The sequence below is a fragment of the Herpailurus yagouaroundi genome, unplaced genomic scaffold, assembly GCF_014898765.1.
Source record: "Herpailurus yagouaroundi ecotype Mexico unplaced genomic scaffold, PumYag 206, whole genome shotgun sequence".
Classification (NCBI taxonomy): Eukaryota; Metazoa; Chordata; class Mammalia; order Carnivora; family Felidae; genus Herpailurus; species Herpailurus yagouaroundi.
Window position 1 is genome coordinate 2,091,089 of NW_024412437.1, and position 20,182 is coordinate 2,111,270.

Here is a 20,182-nt window from a genome sequence, read left to right on the forward strand (position 1 = left end):
GAGACGGTGTGAGAACCCGGATCCTGTGGTGACCCAGTGGCCTAATGGATAAGGCATCAGCCTCCGGAGCTGGGGATTGTGGGTTCGAGTCCCATCTGGGTCGCACGGAGATTAGTTTTGGTGGAGAGAAAGGCGGTGATGGGCACTGACGGCAGTGAAGTAGATTTTGAATTGTGGTCACTTCACGTCTCTACAGCGATCTCCAAAACAACTGAATTTACAAGTTAGGAAATGTATGCCCGCGCTTTAAAAATACCGCAGTTGGGACCTTGCGAATGAAGGGTGAGATGGGGGCCAAAAGAGGAGCGCTTAACTTCTGCTTAGATTATAATGGTTTCTTATTAAAAGAAAAAAATCATTAGAAAGCACGAACTAGACACATGGCATTACCTCTTTTTGTCTACCGTTTCAAGCGTAGCATGGACAGCCACACATCCAAAACCTCCCCATCCTAATCCAAAGGGATAGGGTGAGTAAATCCAACCGTGCTGGCTCCAAACGGATTTATTTTCAGTACCAAGGAGAATTTATTGAGAAGCAACAGTGCTGTTGCAACGGACAAATACAGTAAACATTTTACGGTTTCTATCCTGAAGCGTTATGAACAACAAATTGTAGTTAGGACCTATGTTTTTGGGGTATGTGTAGGGGTGTGTGTGTGTGTGTGTGTGTGTGTGTGTGTGTGTGTTTGGTTTGCAAATTAATGTAGTAAAAGAAATACAGAGTTTAATCTTTTCAGACCGGTTCAGTTGACCAGCTTGAAAATTTTAAACTCTTCTTGCAAAACTTGTACAAGAGGAGTATCACTGAGTTAATTCCTACTCTTTAAAAACAACTAAATACTAAATGCGGTGTGCCATCCTGGATTTCAACCTGAAACAGGAAAAGGATGTTAGTGGGAAAAACAGTAATGTACCAATGTTGATTTCTTCATTATGTCAAATGTACATGGTAATATAAGACGTTAACATTAGAGGAAACTGGGTGAACGGTATACGCGAGCCCGCTGTTCTACCTTTGCAACTTCTGTGTAAATCTGACATTATTCCAAAGTTAAAATTTTATTTTATTTTATTTTATTATCTTTTTTTAATTTTTTTTTCAACATTTATTTTTGGGACACAGAGAGACAGAGCATGAACAGGCGAGGGGCAGAGAGAGGGAGACACAGAATCGGAAACAGGCTCCAGGCTCCGAGCCATCAGCCCAGAGCCCGACGCGGGGCTCGAACTCACGGACCGCGAGATCGTGACCTGGCTGAAGTCGGACGCTTAACCGACTGCGCCACCCAGGCGCCCCTAAAGTTAAAATTTTATTAAGAGCTCAACAAACGATGGAGAAATGTAACTGATATCTTTACCCCCTTTTTAAGATTAGGAATGTAGTGGTGAATTTTTAAACCAGAACTCATTGATAAAGATCAGATAAATTTCAGCCTCTGGGGACATTGGACAGTGACAATGCCTCCCGGGTTCCCAAAGGCAAGATGGCTCTCCTAACAGAATACCCATCCCCAAGGACTGGGCAGGACAAACTCCTCACTGGTTCTCTGTCCTTCCGACTTTTGACTGGCCTGCTTAGGCTTCCAGAGTGCTCACCTGACTCTCCCACACCATTCCTCTCCTTCAACCTCCTTCTCAGCCTAGCTCCTTCTCTAAGGTAAATGTTTTGTGGCTCCCTCACCACGGTTCATCTAGCTCAAGTTAGCAAACATTGAGTGGCTACTGAAACCCCCAGACCCAGGTCACTTAATGCAAATTCCACACTTTCCTCTCCCCTCACTGCTGTCATCTCCTCCGTTTCTTCCCTTTCCCGTGTTAGATGCAGACTTGTCCTCCTCCAGTCACAGCCCAATCCCTTTCTGACCTTGTGCTGAACCCATCCCCTCCCTCCTTAGGAAACGTGTCTGGCACTCAGTGGACCCTCAAAAGGTAGTAGCCCATTAACGTCCCTCTTGCTTATGCCTTTAGCTTGCCCCATTACTGGCTCTTTCCACTGAGCCCAGAAACACTCTCCAGTTTCTCCATTCCTTAAAAGCTCACCCTTGGTCCTGGGCATCTTGCGCAAGTCCTGGGGTGCTCCCTCTGTGCAGCCTGGGGGCTTCGTTGGCAGTCCCCACGTGCCCAGTGTCCCCTTTTACCCCACCTGCCATGCTCTCCTCACTCTCCTGCTGATGGGCAAACTCCTTGAAGGTGATCTCTTTTAAACATTTATTATTTTTTAATTTTTAATGTATGTTTATTTTTGAGAGAGAGAGAGAGAGAGAGAGAGAGGCAAAGAGAGAGGGAGACACAATCTGAAGCAGGCTCCAGGCTCTGAGCTGTCAGCACAGAGCCCAGTGTGGGGCTCAAACCCGCCAACCGTGAGGTCATGACCTGAGCCGAAGTTGGATGCTTAACCAACTGAATCATCCAGGTCATCTCGAAGGTGACCTTTTAATCGGCAAATTTAAGAAACACCTTTCCTGGGGTGCCCGGGTGGCTCAGTCGGTTACACGTCCAACTCTACAGGGCCAGTGGCGCAATGGATAACGCGTCTGACTACAGTTACACGTCCAACTCTAGATTTCAGCTTAAATCCTGATCTCGTGGTTCCTGAGATCAAGCCCCTCCTAGGGCTCTGCACTGACCACACGGAGCCTGCATGGGAGTCTCCCTCTGCCTCTCCCCCACCCACCCTCTTTCTCAATAAATAAACTTAAAATTTAAAAAAAAAAAACACCTTTCCAATTCTTATCTTCCTTAACTTTACCCCCAAGTTTGAAGTTCTTGACCAATCCTTCCTTTTTTTTTTTAATATGATTCTTTTTTTCTTTATAAGTAAGCTATGTGCCCAACGTGGGGCTTGAATTCACGACCTTGGCATGTTCTACCAACTGAGCCAACCAGGAGCCCTGACCAGTCCTTCCTTCTGGAAACACATTCTTTCCCCAGACTTCCAGGAAATCCCATTTCTTCAGTTTCCCAAACAACTTCTCAGGCTCCTTTGCCAGTTCCCTCTAGGTGCCAACAAGGGAAACCAACCAGCTCAACCCAAGCCAAGCAAATGATAATTCTTGGGAAAGACATGGGGGAAGAGAGGTGCTCGCTAAATAGCGGGGCAAAGCTGGACCACCCCGCTTGGGGGCCGGCAAGAATCAAAGACACACGAACGGCCCCCCAAAAAGTAAGAAGCTGAAAGCACAGCGACTCTCAGAGCCAGAAGCACCGGGTCAGGAGGCCGCCACTGCTGTCATCATTGGCACTTGTCACTTGGCTAGAGCTGTGATAAGTCTCATCCTACGGCCACCTGCTCCAGAATCCAGGTTCCGGCCAAGTGCTTGGGGCCCAGCTCGGGGCATGGATCTTCCTCCTGCCGGAGGAATTACCACAGGGGAATTACCCTCCCACCAAGTCATCCGTTAAGGCAAAGAGGTAACTCCTTACAAGGAAAAAGAGGCACGGGTGCTGGCTAGCCATTGAAGCCCCTCGACCTCTCCTCAGCATGAAATTTGTACATTTCGATTTTAGTAATCCATATTAATTGGTCTATCACTACTGCTGATGTTAGGTGACGTAGACCAGGATTTTTTTTTTTTTTTTTTCTCATTGAACTTTGTCTTAATGGGTTTCAAAATTCTGAGACAGATTTTTGGGCAACTCCTTTCCATTAAAAATTGCTGATTCTAAAAACTAGTAACTTGGGGCATCTGGGTGGCTCAGTCCGTTAAGTACCCAACCCTTGATTTCGGCTCAGGTCATGATCTCACGGTTCGTGAGTTTGAGCCCTGCGTCAGACTCTGCGCTGACAGTGTGGAACCTGCACAGGGTTCTCTCTCCCCATCTCTGCCTGTCTGATTCTCTCTCTCTCTCTCTCTCTCTCTCTCTCTCTCTCTCTCTCTCTCAAAAATAAATAGGGATACCTGAGTGGCTCAGTCGGTTGAATGTCTGACTTCAGCTCAGGTCATGATCTGCAGTTTGTGAGTTCAAGCCCCATGTGGGGCTCTGTGCTGACAGTCCAGGGCTTGGAGCCTGCTTCGGACTCTATGGCTCCCTGTCTCTCTGCCCCTCCCCTGCTCGAGCTCTGTCTGTTTCTCTCTCTCAAAAGTAAATGAGCATTTAAAAAAAAAATTGCCACTTGTTAAGAATCATAAATAAATAAATAAATAAATAAAATAAACACTAAAAAAAAATCCCTAGTAACTTAAAACTGCCACACACACACACACACACACACACACACACACACACACACAAATGGTCCACACCTTTCCTTCTGAAGGTTTTCTGATGCATCATTATCTGCAACTAGTCTTTTGCTATGACACGGAAATGGACAATTGAGACAAAGAGTTCTGAGACCACTCTTCCACTGCTGATTAAGATTGGGGTGGCAGGTATTGGGGATAATATCTACTTAGCCTTCTGAGCCCTCTGGGCAGACTTGAGACCTTGCCAGCCTCCTTCCTGTCCGCTGCTTTGATGACACTCACAGCAACCGTTTGTCTCCCGTCACGGACAGCAAAACGACCTGGACAGGGATAGTCACAGAAGCTCTCAACACACACGGGCTTGCCAGGAACCGTATCAGTGACGGCAGCATCCCCAGATTTCCAGAATTTGCGGCCACCTTCCAGTTTTTTCCAAGAAAGACAATCCACCTTCTCCTTCAGCTGGGCAAATGTACAAGCAACGTGCACCGGGTGCCTATGCACACAGGTGAACCCGGATGGTTCCGGATAATCACCTGAGCCATGAAGCCACGCTGCTTCCACTGGTGGATCATTTTTGCTGTTGCCAGCCACTTTGGCGTGATGGACATCTTTGGGAGACACATTTTTGAGAGAGACAGAGCACGAGCAGGGGACGGGCAGAGAGAGAGGGAGACACAGAATCGGAAGCAGGCTCCAGGCTCTGAGCTGTCAGCACAGACCCCGACGCGGGCCTCGAACTCACTAACCGCGAGATCATGACCTGAGCCCAAAGTCAGACGCTCAACCGACTGAGCCACCCAAGCGCCCCTGGCAGACATGTTCCTGACATTGAAGCCTACGTTGTCCCCAGGAAGAGCTTCACTCAAAGCTTCATGGTACATTTCAACGGTTTACTCTTTTACTTTACTTATCCGTACTTCAGTCATAGCATTGACGGGAGCAAAGGTGCCTGCCGGGCCGGCTTCGAAAACACCAACCTCCACATGGCCCACAGGGACAGTATCAATACCACGAGTCCTGCAGATGTAGACGGGGTGATGCCAGGGCTTGTCAGTTGGACGAGCTGGTGACAGGAGGCGACCCAGAGCTTCAGGCGATGAGGTTCCCCTGCACTGCCCTGTTATGGGGGACTTTCTACCCCCCGAACCAAGCCGTTAGCACCTGGCTCCACCGTGCTGTCAGCATTCCAACCAGAAGTTGGCACAAATGCCACTGTCAGGCTTGGAGCCAATTTTCTTAATGTAGGTGTAGATTTCCTTAATGCTCTCATATCTCTTCTGGCTGTAGGGAGGGTCCTGTAGGCCCCCTCTGCTAACACCACAGTTAGTTGTTTTGCACCCCGGGTGTAATCCAGACGAGCATGCTCACCGGTCTGCCCATTCTTGGAGGCACCTGCTTCAAATTCACCAGCACTGGCAGCAACAATCAGGGCAGCACAGTCAGCCCGCGATAGGCCTGTGATCATGTTTTTGATAAAGTCTCTGTGCCCTGGGGCATTAACGATGGTAACCTAATACTTGCTGTTTTCTGGTTGTTGGGTTTTTTTTTTTTTTTTTTTTTTTACAATCTATTTATTTATTTTGAGAGAGACAGAGACAGCATGAGCAGGAGCCAGGGAGAACGAGAGGGAGAGAAAGAGGGAATCCCAAGCAGGCTCCTCACTGTCAGCACAGACCCCGACGCGGGGCTCGAACTCACGGACCATGAGATCATGACCTGAGCCGAAAGTCAGACACTTAACTGACTGAGCCCCCCCATATTAGAGCACCCCTAATACTTGCTGCTTTCAATGGCGATACCACACTCAGCTTTCGGTTTATCCAAGACCCAGGCATAGTTGAAGGAGTCCTTTCCCGTCTCAGCAGACTCCCTCTCAAAGTTTTCAATGGCCCAGGAGTGAATCACCTGCCCAAATCTACACGTCCGATCATGGTGATATCGATGGAAGTCTTTTCCTTTCCCGTTTTGGCTTAGATTTAGTGGTGGATTTCAGGACACCTGTTTCCTGGCAGTAAACTTTTGCCCCCCCCCCCCAAAAAAAAACCCACTAGATTGTGAATTTTTAAAGATCACAGACTCTCATTACGTTTCAGAATATAAGGTGTGTGTCCTTGACATTATACAAAGAATAATCTGGCCCCTAATATTGCCCAAATCTAAGAACTCTCCTAGAGGCTTGACAAACAGGGATGGTCTGAATATGTTACTGGTGTTACTTACGAAAAAAACACTTCAGGGCTTCACCAATTGTCCCATTTCCTATCATTTTTCCTTTGTCCCCAAACAGTCTCAGGGACAAACTGAGGAGTTGGTCAACGGTGTTTCCAAATAGGCATCTGGGGGTGCTCAGAGTAAGCTTGGTAGGAAGCTGCCCTTGCTGAGGCCCTTGCTGAGTCTAGTGCCTGATTGTACAGCCCCAGCATCACCATGGGAGGCAGGCTGGCATGCGAGGCAACAATGGCAGAACCCAAAAATGCTGGAATTTGTTGTGTAGTACATAAGCGGGGATGTTTGTACCCACTGGCATTATATTACTGTGGGCCCAGTTATTTAGAGAAATCCATGTTCCCCATGGAAAAGATATATTATACCTAGAATCTACAATAGCCTCCTTAATAAATGGAAGAATATGGCAAAATTCAGATATCTGAACTTTTTGCATAAAATTCTCCCTTTCCTTTTAATTGAGTTAGACAAATACCAGCCTTTCGCCAGGATCATGACTTTTTTTTTTTTTAACATTTATTTATTATTTTTGAGACAGAGAGAGACAGAGCATGAACGGGGGAGGGTCAGAGAGAGAGGGAGACACAGAATCTGAAACAGGCTCCAGGCTCTGAGCAGTCAGCACAGAGCCCGACGCGAGGCTCGAACTCACGGACCGTGAGATCGTGACCTGAGCCGAAGTTGGACGCTTAACCGACTGAGCCACCCAGATGCCCCTGGATCATGACTTTTTGATCTCTACCCCCAATGTGGGGCTCAAACTCATGACCCTGAGATCAAGAGTCGCATGCTCCACCAGCTGAGCCAGCCAGGCATCCTGATTTATTTTAAATTATAGGCTGTTCTATTTGGGGGTTAAAAACATAATTGCTACCAACATATAACTTACAAACAGAAAAGTCATGTATCGTAAGCATGCAGTTCAACCATGTTCACAAACTGAGCACACTTGTATAACCAGCACCCAGATCAAGAAAGGGGATATTACTCACTGCAGAAGCCCCCCTCCCCTTGACCCCTTCCAATCACTACCTCCTCCAGGGTGACCAGTAGCCTTATTTCTAACAGCCTTGGTTAGTTGTGCCTCTTTTTGTACTGGATCGCTTTGGAATTTAAAATTTTTAAAGATTTTATTAAGCACAGCTATTTGTTAGTATTGTATCAGTCTGAATTTTCAAAATTCATTTAGGAATGTCAGAACAAGGACCAGAGTTCATATTAAAATGCAATCCAGTAATATTAATATTCGGAATTATCATACTTTGAAATTTACCAGATTCCAGTATTAAAACTACAGTAAAGTTAACATTTTTCTCTACTCTTCTCAGAAGCCTCACAAAAGCAACAAGAGGAAGGAGAAGAAGAACCACATGCAACATCATCAGTGAAACTAGGAGGAGACATCTGAAACCCCTCAAGTAAAAGGAGAAAGGGCTACCAAAAGCAGTGAGGAACAGATTACAGGATGCTCATGGCCGCAGATGTTAGGAAAGGCCAGCAGAGGGCGCTTCTCCAAAGGGAGGGTCACAACCCGAGAAGCAAAACAATAATCCCTTGTTTGCAATGACAAGACTGGGGTGTGTGGACAGCGACTCGTCCTCATAGGGACAGATCCATGTTCTGGGTATAGGTTTGCCTTCCCTGCCTGCCGTGTGTCCGCTCGCACCACCATTCCTGGACTTACACATTGCCAGGACCCACTAGTCCAGGAACCAAGGAGAGATGGGAGTGGCCCCTCCTATTATGACCCCTAAATACTTGCTGAAGAACTGTTTGCTTTCCTGGCCAGTAATCTGGGACTCAGTGGGTCTAGAGGTCCTAGTGCCCAAGGGGGAAATGTTCAGACCAAGAAACACCGTCACTGGTCCATTCATTTGGAAGCTGAGACTGCCCCTTGGCCATTAAGGATTCCTCACGCTGCTGAATCATACACAGACAAAGGGGTCACTGTTACGGACTGAATGTTTATGTTACCCCAAAATCTGTATGTTGAAGCCCTAACCCACAATGTTATGGTATTAGGAGGAGGGCCTTTGGGAAGTAATTTGATTTAGAGGAGGTCATAAGGATGGCGACTCTTTCTCTCTCTCCTCAAAAAATAAACATTAAACATTTTTTAATTAAAAATAATCATCATTATTAACAATCATTATTAACAATAGATGTTCTTTTTTATTTCATTGTAACATTAGACAAGGAAGTCCTCAAATTAAGAAAGGACACTTTTCTCAATTTTATTATCATTAATTTAAAGGGTTATTTATTGGGGCACTTGGGCGGCTTAGTCGGTTAGGTATCAGACTTCGGTTCAGGTCATGATCTCACAGTTTGTGAGTTCGAGCCCTGGGTTGGGCTCTGTGCTGACAGCTCAGAGCCTGGAGCCTACTTTGGATTCTGTGTCTCCCTCTCTCTCTGCCCCTCCCCTGCTCACACACGGTCTCCCTCTGTCTCTCAAAAATAAATAAACATTTAAAAGAATTTAAAAAAATAAAATAAAAGATTATTTCTTGAGGGGCACCTGGGTGGCTCAGTCAGTTAAACAATTGACTCTTGATCTCAGTCAGTTCAGGTCTTGATCTCAGGGTCATGAGTTCAAGGCCTGCATTGGGCTCCATGCTGGGCATGGGGCCTACTTTTTAAAAAGATTATTTATTGAACTACAAGTATATGTTTATATAGGGTGTTCCAAAAATTTGGAATCAGAATTTTTTTTAACCTTCAAAATTATTTATTTATTTATTTATTTATTTTTACAATAGTAGTTGGTATAGTCATGATAGGAGAAAGCATCCAAGAGAATGGTAGAAACCCCAAGTTGAGCATAATGATTACCTCTAGGAAGGAAAGGAAATTGGATTAGGAAGGATATAAGGGGCTTCAACTGTGTATTAGTTACCTACTGCTGCAAAAATAAATTCTTACCCCCAAATTTAGCAGCTTAAAATAATAAACACTATTAATCACGCTTTCTGTGGCCCTGGAATCTGGAAGTGGTTTTGCTGGGTGATTCTGCTCAGGTCTCTCAAAGACTTCAGTCAAGTTGTAGGTTGTGGCTGCAGTCTCATCTGAAGACTCAACTGGGACAGGATCTGCTTTCAAGCTCACTTATTGGCTGTTAGCAGGCCTCAGTTTCTAACTGGCTATTGGCCAAAGCTGTCAGTTCCTTATCCCATGAGCCTGTCAAAGACTGCCTGAGTGCCCTCCCAACATAGCAGTGGATTTCCCCAGAGTAAATGATCTAAAAGAAGGAGAGAATGCACACCCAAGATAAGAGTTCAGACTTTCCGTAACTTAATCTTGGTAGTGTATATTATCACTTCTTCCAAATGCTGTCGGTGACTTAGGCCAGTCCTGCTACAATGTGAGAGGGACTACTCAGGGTGTGAATACCAGGAGGTGGGTATCACTGGGGGCCAGCTATCTTGGAGACTGACTACCACCAACTATATTTATAATTTTTTAGTGTTTATTTATTTTTGATAGAGGGAGAGAGAGAGACAGTGTGACTGGGGGAGGGGCAGAGAGAGAGAGAGGGAGACAGAGGATCCAAAGTAGGCTCTGTGCTGACAGGAGAGAGCCCGATGCAGGTCTTGAACCCATGAACTCTGAGATCATGACCTCAGTTGAAGTCGGACGCTGAACTGACTGAGCCACCCAGGCGCCCCTATTTATAATTTTTAAAAATTAAATGTTTACTCTGAAATTATGATACCTAAATTGTATTAACTAACCAGTAGTTTCTTTTTTACTTAGACCTCGCTTTGGACATTAAAATTCTTGGAATAATGGAAAAGGAGAGTAATTTTTTAATACTAAGAAAATATGAAGCCAGTATGGAAAAAAATTGTTATGATTTGACAACATTGGGTCATGTATATGCGAATATTCACTGTATTATTCTCAATAACTTTCTAAATACGTGTAATATTTCAATATCAATATTTCAATAACAATAAAAAATATCTTCCCTAGGGGCACCTGGGTGGCTCAGTCAGTTGAGCTTCCGATTTCTGCTCAGGTCATGATCTTGCAGTTTGTGGGTTCGAGCCCCGTGTCAGGCTCTGTGCTGACCGCTCCGAGCCTGGAGCCTGCTTCAGATTCTGGGTCTCCCTCTCTCCCTGACCCCAAACCCCTGCTCATGCTCTGTCTGTCTGTCTCTGTCTCAAAAGTAAATAAACATTAAAATATATATAGCTCTTCCCTTAAAAATGTGCAGGGGAAGAGCATTACCTCAAATAATGATGACAGAACTCTGAAGACAATTTTAAGAAACAGTTACGCATTCTCAGGAAAGTATGACAAGACATACATGATCCTTGTAATCAGGAAATTACAAGAAGGCAGTAGATTGAGATGAAAAAACAATAGGATGGACCAAAAAAGAAACCAACTGAGAATTCTCTAACCTTAAAATCCATATTGGAAGGAGCCAAAGGCAGAGTAGATAATACTGAATGTGAAATCAGTGACATGACGTGCAGATTCAAGCAAGTCTCCTAGAACAGAAAGGAAAAAGATAAAGAGATAAAAATGATGATAGAGAAGACAAAATTAATTAATCAATCAATTTATTTATTTATTTTTAAGTAATCTCTACACCCACTGTGGGGCTTGAACTTACAACCCTGAAATTAAGAGTCACAGGCTCTATCAACTGACTCAGCCAGGTGCCCCGAGAAGATAAAATATGCAGAAGACATGATCAGAAGAGCACTATTAAGGGGCGCCTGGCTGTCAGCGGAAGAGCATGTGCTCTCTATTGTGGGGTTGCGCCCGAGTTGGGCACAGAACTTACAAAGAAGATCAATATTAAAATACTAACAAGACAGTAGGAATATTTGGCAGATTCTTAAGGTGAAAATGGTGTAGGTGTACAGATAAAAACAGCTCAATGCACCTGAAGCAAAATCAAGTTTTTAGCCACTTGAAAGAGAAACATTTGAAGTGTTGTTCAGAAATGGTGAATATCTTTAAAAAATATATTTTTTTTACTTTTTTTAAATTTTTCAGAGAGAGAGAGAGAGAGAGGCAGAGCGCGAGCAGGGGAGGGGTACAGAGAGAGGGAGACGAATCTGAAACAGGCTCCAGGCTCTGAGCTGTCAGCACAGAGCTGGACACGGGGCTCAAACTCATGAGCTGTGAGATCATGACCTGAACCGGAGCCGGATGCTTAACCGACTGAGCCACCCAGGTGCCCCTGGACATGGTGAATATCAGTAGAACAAAGAGGAGGACTATGATCGATAGTATTCAACAAGGTTTTGAAAGTTCTCATTAATGCAATAAAAAAGTTAACATAAAATTTGAGAAGAGGAGGCGAAATATTTTTTATAGATTACATGGTTTCTTTGGGAAAACCCAAGGGAATCAGTTGAGACTAGTTTGGAATATTTTTGGATATACACAAATTGGGATATACAAAATATATGGGCATACAAATTGTAGCTTTTCTATACATCTACCAAAACTAGTTAGAAAATGCAAAAGACAGGGGTGCCTGGGTGGCTCAGTCAGTTAAGCGTCTGACTTTGGCTCAGGTCATGATCTCACAGTTCATGGGCTCGAGCCCTGAGTCGGGCTCTGTGCTGACAGCTCAGAGCCTGGAGCCTGCTTCGGATTCTCCCTTTCTCCCTGCCCCTCCCCCACTCACACTCTTTCTGTCTCTCAAAAATAAATAAACATTAAAAAAATATGTAGAAGACAAAAAGATCTTTTCCGTATTACATCAAAAATACAAAATATCCAGGAAATAAATTTAACAAGGTATGTTTAGAGCGCAGAAGAAGAAAATGATAATGTTCTAACAGAGGGAAAAAAAGGCTCAAATATAGAGATACGCCATTTTCATGGACAACGGACAATATAGGACAGTTGTCCTATACTTCCTTTACAAATGAATCTATCCATTTAAAGCAAATTCAAGGGGCGCCTGGGTGACTCAGTTGGTTGGGCGACTGACTTTGGCTCAGGTCATGATCTCACAGTCCGTGAGTTCAAGCCCCGCATAGGGCTCTGTGCTGACAGCTTGGAGCCTGTTTCCGATTCTGTGTCTCCCTCTCTCTCTGACCCTCCCCCGTTCATGCTCTGTCTCTCTATGTCTCAAAAATAAATAAACGTCAAATAAAAAAAAAATTTTAAAGCAAATTCGAAAAAAATCCAACAAAATTTTAAAAATTTAGCAGAGTACAATTTGGAAAACAAAACACAGTGATAGACAATTTTTGAAAAGAAAAACATATTATAATATCACAATATCATAACATTATAACAATGTCCTGATGTGGGCATATAGGCACGAGAGTAGAGGGAGTAACAGAACAGAGTAGAAAATCTAGAAGTAGACTCAAATTTATTAGATGTTAATACTCTCTATGTTAAAGGTGACATCTCAGATTTAGGAAAGGATGGATTTATTGGCCAATTGAGTGAGACAACTTTCTAGTTATTTTAGAAAAAAATAAATTAGATTCTTACCTCATACTACATATCCAAATAAATTCCAGATGGAATCAAGGTTTAACTATAAGCACTAGAAAAAAACATACATATATATACATATATATATATATATATTTCTAAGTCTAAGTATGATATAAAAGACACTACAGACATCGTTAAACAAAAGACCGATGTATTTTACCGTACAAAATTTAAAAGTTTGATGGCAAAAAAATCACTAACAGGTTAGAAATCACGAAAATTCTGCGAAGAAATATTTGCAATATATATATACTGGACAAAGGGTTAAAATTCTTGGGCTAGAAATAGCTCTTAAAAGTCATAAAAGAAATCCTAATAAAGAGACAAATAATAAGAACAGGCACTTAATCAAAGAAGAAATCCAAATGGCCCATAAATCCATGAAAAGACATACAATATCACCAGCACTCAAAGGAATACAAATTAAAACAAAAAGAAACCTTTTTATTTGTTTTTTTATTTTTAAAGGTTTTACTTTTAAGTAATCTCCATATGCAACACGGGGTCAAACTCACAACCCCAAGATCAAGAGTCACATGCCATACCAACTGAGCCAGCCAGGTGCCCCAGAAAGAAGCCCTTTAAAAAACAACTCTTTAAAACAGCAAGGATATCAAATAATGATGATTTGATGTCCCAATGAGGAGAAATAGTCATTATTACCTACCTACCCTGATTGTCGGTCAGCGTAAACTGGTACAAAATATTTGGGGGACATTTCAGCAATATGTGGCAAAAATATTGAAATTATCGTATCTTTCGACTCAGCAATACAATGCCTAGGAATTCAGTCATTAAAAATGACCATGGGGGCACCTGGCTGGCTCAGTTGGAAGAACATGCAACTTTTGATCTTGGAGTTGTGAGTTTGAGCCCCACGTTGGGTGTAGACATTCTTTAAAAATCTTTAGTGGTGCCTGGCTGGCTCAATGGGCAGAGCATGTGACTCTTGATCTCAGGGTCATGAGTTCGAACCCCCATTGGGCATGGAGCCTACTCAAAACAAAATAAAATTGAAAATAAAAAATCTTTTTTTTAAAAGTTTATTTATTTATTTTGAGGGGAGGAGGGACAGAGAGAGGGAAAGAGAGTCCCAAGCAGGCTCCATGCTCAGCTCAGAGCCTGATGCAGGGCTCGATCTTATGACCATGAGGTCATGAGCTGAGCCAGTTATCAAGAGTCGAACACTTAACCAACTGAGTCACTCAGGTGCCCTGAAAATAAAAAAATCTTTTTTTTTTTTTTTTACTGTTTATTTATTTTTGAGAGAGAGAGAGAGACAGAGAGACAGAGCCCAAGCAGGGGAAGGGCAGAGGGAGAGGGAGACACAGAATCCAAAACAGGTTCCAGGCTCCGAGCTGTCAGCACAGAGCCCGACACGGGGCTCAAACTCACGAACCGCAAGATCATGACCTGAGCCGAAATAGAGAGTCAGACACTTAACGGGCTGAGCCGCCCAGGCGCCCCACCCCCAACCAGTCATTCTTCAAACCAGAGTTTATGTGGTGTCCCCAGCCACCCTAACTTGCCCTCCACATTACCAACCACTCCTTTCTCTCTAACGGGTACAGCTTTTTAATATTGCATTTAACACTATAACTGAATGTTATTTTTCCACAAGCGCCTGTGAGCCATGTGAAGGGAGGATTTATGCCCTAATATCCCAGGACCTAGCCTAATCCCCGGGGGGAGTAAACCTAGCAGTTGTCTTTGAAAATCTGACGAATCTGGGGAGACCCCGGTCTCCAACAAGATGGTCCTGAAATCAAAGAACTAGAACATGACCGTAATTTACCTAATGGAAACTAAAGCAAATATTTTATGTACTCTTTTTGAAGAATGATTATGACTGGTATTTCTGGCTTCTAAAACAGTGTCTGGAACAAAGTATTTTGATAACAACCAGTGGTCTGTAATTTGATTCCGGCACTGACCACCCAGAGTTAGTGCAGACCCCACTATTTAAAGGGCACGGTCCACAGCAAGACGGCTGCTAATTCAGACCAACTGGCTACAGATCTCGGGGCGCTCATGATCTCCCTCAGGTGCGATCATTTTCTACAACTCGCAGAACTCAGGAAAGCACTATACTTATGACTGCAATTTTATTATACAGGGTACAAATCAGGACCAGCTAAATGACGAGACACAGAGGGTGAGACCTGGAAGGGTCCCACATGTGTAGCTTCAGTGTTCTCTTTCCAAGGATTAGGGAGCGTCACCCTCCCGGCACATGGGTGTGGTCACCAACCAGGAAGCTCCAATGGATTTTCTTTGGGGTCTCATTAAACAGGCTGGGTGGAATAAATCATTGGTCATCGAACTGAACCCAATCTGTAGCCTCTCTTCCCTCCCTTGGAGGTCAGGCTGGCTCAAAATCCTGACCCTCTAAATGGCAGGGTTGGCCTTTCTGGTGAAAGCTGGTGATAGCTCCCATCCTGGAGCTCTCAAGGGGCCCTCCAAGAGTCACCTCATTAGGATAAACTTAGGTGTGCTCCAGGAAGCTTATGAATAACTAAGACACTTCTATCGCTTGGGAAATTCCAAGGGGTTTAGAAGCTCCACGCCAGGAACCTGGCACAAATTCTTCATTATACAACACACAGTAGACGCTCAATAAATATTTGCTAAGTGGAAAGATACACTAAACATACCTGAAATTGGCAGGGGAGAGAAAGGCAGTTAGGCTCTTAGACTCTGCCACCTGACAAGTGTATATACCTATTACGAAGACGGACACATTAGGCTACAAAAAAACCCAATACCGTTAAACATTCCAATCTTATGACAAACTCCCCCTGTTCTGGTTTCTATTATCGAGTACCCTGATGATAATTTGACTTCTCATGTGACTTGTTTATAGGAAGACAATGCTAGCCAGGCTGACATGACAGTGTGTGTCTGCCCGAGTTGATTTGTCCTTGGAAATTAATTAAGTGGCATCCTGGCTTACACGGATCAGTCTCTTTGAGTTCTGTGTGCCCTGCACCATTCGTGTGGTTTCTGAGTCAGATGCCGCCCCAGACCCAACCCTGGACTCTGGCAAGTTCTTCCAGGCTGGTGCCACCCCAGCAGCCTCTAGGAGCCCGTGGGAGCCAGCCAGCCAGGTCTCTCTGCCTCTACATTTCAGGGTGTGGGGCTTCAGGGCATTCACAACATTCCTGCAACAGAAGAGTTTCGGGAACACCCCAAATTGGATCTGGGAGACTTGAATATAATCTCATGCAAGCAGGTATGTCTGAGATGTGGTTGTAACTGAGAAAGCTTAAGCCTAATTAATTTTATTCCACTTGACTTAAAGAAAGAACACGTGAAAGAAGGGGGATCTGAGGACACCTGTAAACTGGACCTCGAGAACACAAATTTCACAGTGTTTATCCGGTCCTGGCCAGAGGCTGGAGACATTGACGCTGGTATACACAGGCCTTGCAGTAACTGGAGAGATTTGCTCTTTTGGAGGAAATAGAGAACTCACCCCTCTAAAACCCGAATGAGGAAGATTAGCCCACCATGAGCTGCATTTCAGTGTTGCGCTCAACAAGAAAACTTGTGGTTAGTAATTAGATCTCTGAATCCTCTTTACTGTATCCTCTCCATTGCAAATTAGTAAATGACATTCTGGTTTATACATCTTCTTTTTATGAGTTTGGTTAATGTGAGTCAGTCCTACAAATCTGATGCATTGACATAAGTGAGTTTCAAGCTGAGGAAAGTTGAGGATCGGACGGCAGAAGATAGTGATCCCCTCCAACATATTGTCAGCCTGTGACTAGCCGGCCAGCTCCTCTCTAGATGAACGTATTTACCTCACTGTCTCCCTCAAACCACAATAAGCGGAATTCAGGAAACTGTTCCACAGTATCCCTTTAAAAAAAAAAAAGTTTATTTATTTTTGGTGATCTCTACACCCAACATGGGGCTCAAATTCACACCTGGAAATCAAGATTTGCGTGCTCTTCTGACTGAGCCAGCCAGGTGTCCCTGTTCTACGGTATCCTTGAATCACATTCTCTTTGGATGCCTCCCGTGGTTCCGTGGTCTCACAACCCTTCAAAGCGGTCTGCTTTCTAGGAGATCTTGGGTGGGATCCTGAGGATCTTTTGATCCTCAAGGATCTTAAGGATATCTTTTCTTAAAGTAGAATGAAGCCTGTCACCTTACAACTTTTGCCTACCGGTCCTTTCACAAAATATCACAGATGTTTTTGCGTCCCTCAGCTGCTTAGCCTCAGTTCCTGTGAAGGAACTTGGTGGTGGAATCAAGCCTTCTCACTCCCCTGTTGTTCTCCCGGCCTCCCAGGATCTTTCTGGAAAACGTGATCCCCCCTGAATCTGGTCAGCCCGCGAGCACTATTATTTTTGAGACATGAGATACGGGTGCAGCAAAAGTTTGTTATTTCTTTTAGCAGCTACATCTCACTGCTGGCTCGTACGCTCCAGTTGAAATGCATTCATCTCAGTGCATTTCCCCTTCCTTTTGGATTTGAAGCTGTTGGAATGAGATACACAGTGGCAAGGTTGTAGGCTTACCTTTGGGGAAGGTCCCCCTTTGGGGAGCGCCCCCTTTGGTGAATGCTGTTTCTGTTCAGTCTGAGGAAGAGGGTCCTTAGCTCAGGACTGATATGTAGAGCTGTTCTGAGAATTCAGACCTAAGCTGTGAATGAGTATATTTTTCTTAGAGAGAGAAAGAGAGAGAGAAACCGACCTACCTTTCTCGGGGAGAGGAGCCATCGTTAGAGACCTGGGAAGGTGTTTTCCTCATTTTTATCTCCTAGCACCTGGTTGGGTAAAAGGCACTCAGCATGGGCTTGATGAATGTAGCCAAGGAGATACCAATTTCAATTGAGAGAGAAGGAAAAAAAGAGAGAGAGAGAGAGAGAGAGAGAGAGAGAGAGAGAGAAAGAAAGGAAGGAAGGAAGCAAAGGAAAGGAGAAGAAAAGCTATCTTGCTTAAGGCTGTTTTTCCTTCTGGTTCTAGAATATAAAAATGGCATATATAGTAAAATAGTTTAAGCAAACCTAGGTTTGGTTTCTCTTAGAATCCCTGACACATTCCCGGATGAATTCCTCCCTGTCATCTTGAATCCCTTGCCACAAGCCCAAGTTGTCTTCAGCACTAATTTGCCTATTTGTTGACTTAATCTGGCAAAAACTTCCTATCACTCATTCTCCCCCCCCCCACCCTGTCCCTTAGCCCCTCAACACCCTTATTCCCTCCACTTGCCACCCCACCCTCTCCCCACCCCCCACCCCAGTCCGCAAACCCACACGGGTTTCAGGTTTAGGATTTGATGTTGTCACTGCCCACGGACATTCGCAGGGACAACTTTGAGAGGCCATGTGCTCGTCCCCCCTTAGGAAGTGGGAGAAATCCCTGCAGCTCGGTTTTGTTCCAATGGTCTGTTCAGTGAGTGATTCCCGTTTCCCCAAAGGCTGCCCCTCATTAGCATGAACGGGGGTGGGGGTGTGGAGAAGGGGTGGGGGGAGAGAAAGAGCAGAAGCCCAGGCTCCGTTTTAGAGCCTGGGAACCGTGTCTACGAAAATGACAGCTAGAGCTTTCTGGCTCCTCTGTTTGATCGTTGGATCATCTCCCGAAGCCCCAGTGGCGGAGAGAAAAGGTAAGATCGGTGAAATGCTGAGTCCTGGGAGAGGAGCAGGGGTGGGGTGGGGGGTGGGGGGACTGGGGAGAGGGCGCGCTGAAGGGCGGGACGAGAAAGGGGTCAGAGTTTGCAGGAGAGGGGACTCCCGGTCCGCGTTCGTGTTCGAAAGGAGCAAAATGTGTCCCCAGGATTTTGTGTGTCCTGGCAGCCTTTTCGGAAAGAAGCCAGTTCAGCTACTGAAATGATCTCGAGCGAGCCGGGCAGGCTGGAGAAAACTTTGCATGTTAAGTAGTTGCTCCATCGCAGAGGAGGGAAAGTGTCAAAAGGGGTCGCGGCGTGCCTTTCGGGCGCCGTGCGGGCCGGGCTCGCAGGACGCGGCGGGCGGCGGGCGCCCCGAGGAGCGCGGGGTCCGCCCTGCGCCCGGGCCCGGGTCCCGCGGGCGATCCGAGGCGCTGGGTGCGCCCGCCGGGGCTGAGGGCGACGGGGAGCCCAAATCGGGCATTTCTCCCCTCTCACTGCAGCCCCAACGAATGGCCCAGGGATACCTGAGTCTTTAAAACACACACACACACACACACACACACACACACACAAAAGTTCATGCATGAGATGAAAAATAAGTTGCTGAGGGTATGAAACAGGGGTTCTCTGCAGGGAGAGGTTTTTGTTTTGCTTTTATTTGGATGTTCTCTTCGATTCACTATCTCTGGGAAAAATAGCTTCCGCACCTCACGGGGGCAATTTACTTTGGGTTATTTTTCCACATGGAAATTGAATGACTTCAGTGGCATTTAACCCAAATATCAGACAATCTTTCCCATGACAACAGATGGTGATATCAATGGGGAAGCAGTTGCGAGGTCAACAGTTGACAGTCAGGAATTGGATATCTACCAGAACTTTATTCAGCTGTGTATGGCACAGCGTTGACCATAATGAGTCAGAATCAACCTCTCTGCAAAACATGAGCTGTAACCAGCTATTATTGCTGGGTGAAAGCTGATTTTAAAGGAGATTGTCAATTGGGCAAGATAAATCACTTTAAATGAGGTGTTGCGAGAGCTGCGAACCAGCAGACCAAGCTCCTCAATGCAAGAGGAGAGAAATGCCAAAAACCAGCCGTTGAAACAACTGAAAAAGAAAAATAAAGACTGGTTCTTGTGCCTCCTTTGGAGGGGCACTGGGACCCAGGCAAACGGGGAGGTGATATTGTGTAACTGGGCATGGAAGGCTGCCCAGCTCCCAGGCTGGCTGAAGTTTGCTCACTAACCTGTCTGCAGAGCTGGGGGAAATCATTAATAATTCTAAAAATTTGTTCTCATGCCATAATCATTGAAGATATTTTTTTGTTTGTCGGTTTTCCTCCACCAGGGCAGGGCGGGGAGGTGGGGGGGGGGTGGGGAATGTAAGTGATGTGTGTGTGCTTTTATACTTAACCAGGGACCTCTGCCTCCCAGCCATGCTTTAAAAATCTTTCGTAGCTGTGGTTTACTAGTATGTGGTGTCCAAGAAGCCAGATAAAAATCCACTCACAGAGACCAAGATGACAGTGTAAACACGGATGGGAAAACCAAATAGTTCTGTTGTCAGGGGCGCTCAAACAATTAGGAGAACCTGTAATATGAGACCTTTCCCCCTGGGGTTTGCTCTTGGTACTTTCTCAACAAACTGTACATAGCAAAAAGG

The 20,182-nt window shown here is 44.9% G+C and overlaps 1 non-coding gene and 1 pseudogene across 1 annotated transcript; one reads left to right on the forward strand and one right to left on the reverse strand.

The window, feature by feature from the left end:
• Window positions 1-30: 30 nt before the first annotated feature.
• Window positions 31-103, forward strand: TRNAR-CCG (transfer RNA arginine (anticodon CCG)). The gene has a single exon. It is a non-coding gene; the product is annotated as a tRNA-Arg (tRNA).
• A 4,163-nt stretch (window positions 104-4,266) lies between these two features.
• Window positions 4,267-5,657, reverse strand: LOC121015231 (elongation factor 1-alpha 1-like; annotated as a pseudogene).
• Between the last annotated feature and the right edge of the window lie 14,525 nt (window positions 5,658-20,182).